Below are 6302 nucleotides of genomic sequence, written 5' to 3' on the forward strand. Positions count from 1 at the left end.
ATATTTAATCATGATAATTGTTTTTTTTGTCCCTTTAACATTGTATTTGTCTACATTTGATACAATTTTGGTTTCATAAACAACATTGTATTAGTTATCTTCTTCTTATATTATTTTGTGCAGATTGTAACTGTGTTACAATTGAATTCTAATTTTTAATGATATATTTGTTTTTTATCGTAATCTCTTCATAGATTAATTGTAAGTTCTTGATTTTTTTATTATTTTAAGAATAGGATGTAATTGTAAAATTGGGATAATTATTTTATTGAATTATAAACTGTTGCACTATAAGATGATCAATCACAATGCTAAAATATAAAGTCATAAATAGATCACATAACAAGCCATAAATAGAAAGTCCTATATACAATCACATAACAATTCTTGGTGACATAATAACAAGTCTTGAAAAAATAATAATAAGGAAATGACATTAAAACAAGTCCAAATAGTATAATAACAAAATAACATCACATATATAAACACTAGAGTGCGCCAAATCACATAACACGACCTGATATCATAATAGCAACAAAATGGCATAATAAAAAGTCCTATATATAATCACATAACAACAAGTCCTATATATAATCACATAATAAGAAGTGCCAAGATAACATAACAAGTTGCATCATAAAAAGTCCATATAACAACAATTCCTGCTGCACGTGGTTCTAAGATGAACCATCTTGTGTGTGTGCTATATCAGTGTCTCCACCCTACTATGCAATATCAGTGACTCCACCCTCCTATGCAGTATCAGTGTCTCCACCCTCCTGTACAAGAAAAGTGGTTGCAGTCAAGTCCTGCAAAAAAAAACATTGTACATCAATTTTGATAATCCCTATAAAAGCTAGGTACATAGTATAAACAAATTAGAAATTATCTTTCTAATCATCACCGCAAATGAAAATGTCGATGGTTGCATCTGGCTCAATCCCATAGCCATACCATTACTGGTAGTGGTATCGACCTAGACAACATATATAAAGCATGAATCAAACTTGTAGATATACATAAATTATAAAGTATATATATAGACTACAAGATTATCACAGAAAAGCATACATGTGATGCAAGAAAAGTAATTGATGGGTGGGGGCATACATGTGATGCACCATCAAACAATCCAGAAGCCTACAATTGCAAAAAATAACAAACCTGAATCAAAGTTGTACATAAATTAGTAAGAATATAAACATTTCAAATTAATGGATGAAAAACATACTAGTGGTATATGAGGCTGAACCTCAGTGGTCCACGGGTCTCGTGAAGAACTACCCACCTCGATGCTACACGAAGTACCCTACAAAATTGAAAAAACATATCATACACATCATTACATTAAAAATTTTATTATTTATTTTAAATGTACATATCAATACAATGTATCTAGATGAAAGTGCATACTGTAAATGGGGCACCAGCATCTCTAGGCATTGAGGTAACATGACATGTCAGTTCCTCAAAGACGTGGTATAATCCATCCTCTGTTAAAAAAAAAATGAATCATGTTATGGTTCATATGTGTATATATAAGGAATTTAATATTGCACTGTAAATTATATAAATAAATTTGTACCTCTGTAGGATGATCATCGTCTGCCCATAGGAGATCAACATATGAAGAGACGACATCAGTATGTGTAGCCTCCTCGACATCATCATAACTACCATGGGCAGAATCAGCATCATCAAAATCACCATCTCCTCCAGGGGCAGCCTCACTCTGTGGACCCATACATACATCCCCATAGCTTGTACAAACATGTGCTAAGCTGGGGACAACCTTCACCTCACGCAATTGTTGTACCAAATTGCCCAACAGGGCACTCAATGAACCTAGAGCATAATCCACTACTCGATGAAGGGCAGGTGCTGGAAAAACTGGTGATGGAAGAGGAACCAATGGATCATCGCGCACATGGTTTCTAACCCTGTCGCTCAATTTTGCTCTTGGCCTATCCTAGGGCATGTCTCTCCCAACCCCTTGAAATGATCTAATATCAAAGTAATTGGGATTTTTGCCCAATTCAAATTCGGCCCATAATTTTTTCAAAAAATACATCGAGACCTCATGATTGGAGTGTGGTGACCATCCACCACCGCTCCCAAAAGTGTTTAGCAATGCCTAGGTTCCTACACCATCAAATAAAGATCTGTGGCTTCTTCGGATTAGGGAAAACTTTAAGAAACCCCTCCGTTGGACAAGGTGTAAAAACTTGGCGAAAGTTGTATAATTCCGAAGAAAATTTTAATTTTACTAGCGAATTTTTGCAGTTTACGGAGAAAAATAATAATCTCCATTGGCGAATTAGTCATGATCGCTGAAAGTTTGTGAAAAATCCTGGCGAATTGTACTGTTTTTAAAACCCAAAAAATAATTGCATGGGCGAATTGTAATGTTTTTAAAACCAGAAAAATATTTGCATTGGCGAATTCAACCTATTTTCAAACCATAAAAATAAAATATTGGTGATTTCAAGCTATTTTCAAACCATAAAAAAAAAAATTGGCGATTTCAAGCTATTTTCAAACCATAAAAATAAAATATTGGCAATTTCAAGCTATTTTCAAACCATAAAAAAAAATATTGGCAATTTCAAGATATTAACTTTAAGTAATTAAAACATGTGGCACACAGTTGTCAACTCTCTGCTTGGAAGACTGCCCATTAGAAAATCTCGCAACCTAGCAACAAGCCCTTACGACTGTCTCTATCTCCAACTCGCAAGCTGAAAATGCTAAGCCTTCGTAACCTCGAGATCTAGCGACTGAGGGAAATTGAACTGCCACTCACCAATTCTCGACCACAAATGTTAAGTCCTCGTCACCACAACGACTTGGAGATAGTGGTAAATTTAACCCTTGTGGTGTACTCGCCAACATAAAATTGTGTATCTCTTAACCGCTAGCACTTCACTCGCAAGCTCACGACTTGATCAAGTCTTCAGACATTTAACTTCATGAGCTGGCGATAACCATTAAACCTAGCCACAAACTGTCTAGTCGCTAGCTCGTGACCTAAAAATGCTAACATTAAACAAACATGAGAGCTAGCGACAACTGTATGAAATGAGTTACTCACTAACTCTCGCGGCTATAATGTATGACATCAAACCAACTCGAGGCCTTGCGACCAAAGCAATTTCATTAACAATCTCTAGCTCGATAACATAAAATGCTAACACCGAAAAAGCTGGAGACCTCGCGATGTAAACCCAAACCAACTTGTCCCCTGCTCGTGGCTTGATCACGTCTTCAGACATTTTACCTTGCAAGCTGGCAATAACCATAAAACTTAACCACAAACTATCTAGTTGCTAGCTTGCAACCTAAAATTTTTAAGGCTTGGATGTTGACTCGTTCCTGAGGGACTAGTTTGAAGGTTTCTCTTGAGTCGAGGTTGATTAGACAAGCGACGACGATGGTTTCAGAGGCATAAAAGGATTTGATAGCTTCTAAGTTAGACATGGGAGATCACGGATTTCTCTAAGAAATAAGAGCTCAGGTTGCTTGTTGTCAGGGATTCTGAAGCAGAATTTGTCCAATAAAGGAGGAAATTAGGAATAAAATCAAAACAAAATTGTTCACAATAGATGAGCCTTAGCAGGATGCAGTGGATTTGATAGGCATGACTTCTAGAGTCTACAGTCACGTTGAAAAACACCAAAATGATGATTTTTCACATGAATGAGCATCACCAAATGAAATGTGAAAATATTAGAAATACAATGGAGTGGTGACTTAATTGGTAGAAGAGAAACTCAAAAAAGAAACCTTTTTCATTTTCTGAGAGTGGTTTTTTCCTCAGAAAGGAAGATGATGTTTGAGCAGGATCGTGCATGGAGTTGTTGTGTGCTCTGTGATACCGAATGGGTGTTTTTTTATTTTCTTCTGTGTGAGTTTGTTTATTGTCAGAGGGGTTGTGAAAGTGAAAAGGATTGCCAGAGGGGTTTGGAAAGCCTTTTCTTGTCAAGAAAGGCCAAGCATGGCACATCCTCTGCTTCTATTCTACCATAGGATGGAAAGGGGTTTGAAGAAGGAGCCCACAGAGGAATGAAAGAAGGATTTGTTTGGATGGGGAGTGGTAGCCAGTCATCTTTGTGATGACATGGAAGCTGCAACACCTCCCCAACATATTACATTTACCCTAAAGTTCCTGTTTCCATTTTCCTTGATCGTGGGCATGAAGGCTCGAGCTCCTATTTCCATTGTCTTTGTTCCTGGGCATGAAGGATTCCTCCTCTATTTGGAAATGATCTGTTGGATAGAACGTAACATCTTACATTCCATCTGAAGGCATCAAGGTGATAATGGCATGGCTCAAGCAGTTTTGCAAGTTGTATAGTCATTGGGGTTCCTTTTCTGGTTCTAGTAGTGATTCTAGACTCTAGGTGAAGGGACCAAGTTGTATACTAGAAACTTAACTTGACTTAAACCCTTGCAATCCTGCGACAACAAGACACTTAACCGCTGTCACATGCTCGTGACACTTAACGACCGTCGCATTGCATGATCGCAAATTAAAATGACTTAACCACGAACACCTCGCGACCTTGCATGAACTAGCTAGTGTGGCATAAATTCAATTAAACTGATAGAATGCATTAATGCAATTGTAAAAATGTCAAAATCTCGGCTCGATCATGCAATTTGGGTGTCGTCACTTCTCTCAAGTCTCATTAATTACCACACTTGCATGAACTAGCTAATATGGCATTTGATTGGCGATTGCCATTCAAAACTTTTACGAAACCCGACAAACAAGTCCACGTGTCAATCCCCACCTTTAATCACACACTCTCAATCGGTTATAACAATTAGGAAAGGAACCAGCGAGTTAGCGACAATGCTACCAAATCCTCTTAATCGCAAGCTCGCAACCCCTTTTATGAATCCTCAAAGAATCTCGCAAGTGAGCGACAACCGTTGATCTTCATCAAGCTCTTCAGTCGTAACCTCGCAACAACATTTGTAATATTCTTTCTTTACCTGTGAGCTGGCGACCACTGCAAATCTAACAAAATAACTTATTTCATCGCAAGCTCACAACTCAAAACTTAACTTGACTTAAACCCTTGCGATCCCGCCACAACAAGGCACTTAACCGCCATCGCATGCTTGCAACACTTTTTGACTTAAGACTTACAAACCCACGAGGATGCGATGACCACAAAATCAAACCAAAACTTACCTGTTGCCAGATCGCAACTTATAATGCTAAACAACTTCAAAACCTGGGAGCAAGTGACAAAACCAAGTAAGTTGTGATACCAACTACATCGCATGATCGCAAATTAAAATGACTTAACCACGAACACCTCACGACCGTGCGACAACATAAAATCACACCCAGTCGCAACCTCGCAACATAAAATGGTCAAGTGCAAAACATCTTGCGAGGTAGCGACAACTAAAATCTCCCAGTACTCGCAAGCTTGCGACTTAAACTAACTTGATGATAAAGGACCTGTGAGCTAGCGATAACCATAAAATTCAAAAACTGTTTATCAATATCTTATGTTAATTACTGTCATAAACAGGCGTGAGCAGTGGCACACAGACCATTAATGACTTAGTACTTACTCGCTAACTCTCGCGGCTATAATGCATGGCATCAAACTAATTCGAGACCTCATGACCAAAGCGATTTCATTAACAATCTCCACCTCGCTAACATAAAATGCTAAAACTAAAAAAACTAGAGACCTCATGATTTAAATCCAAACCAACACTCGCTAACTCGCCACTTAAATTGTTAAACATGAAATTTATTTGCAAGTTAGAGATGAAACATTAAACATGTCTGACCAACCATTTGACCACACTTGATGTTGACATGGACAACTAAAGAGAGGACAACTCAGATTTTCAATGCATGACAACTTCGGTTTACTAGCCAACTAAGACAAAAAAACAAACACAAAACCCTAATCGCCATGAACATCATTTTAAGCATTAAATGTAGAACAGTAGAAAGGTTCTAGCAGTAACAGTTATGCAATATGAATAGTTTAATGGATGTTGTGACACAAATTGTTGCATTTCATGTTCAACATAATGTGGAACCAAATACCAATTTACTAATAATTCAATTGTTTAGTAATAATTCAAATTCACAATTAAAAATATGAAATAAGTATCCATTCTACTTCTGATTGACAAATTCAAGGAATACAATATCAAAAATCATCAATGACAACTATAATGTTGCAATTTTGCAAATTGAAATTGTAATATAACTCAAGAACTATAGTATAATTATAAATACCTATAAACTGACTGCTAATTCACTT

This window comes from Cryptomeria japonica, chromosome 7 (assembly GCF_030272615.1).
Source record: "Cryptomeria japonica chromosome 7, Sugi_1.0, whole genome shotgun sequence".
Classification (NCBI taxonomy): Eukaryota; Viridiplantae; Streptophyta; class Pinopsida; order Cupressales; family Cupressaceae; genus Cryptomeria; species Cryptomeria japonica.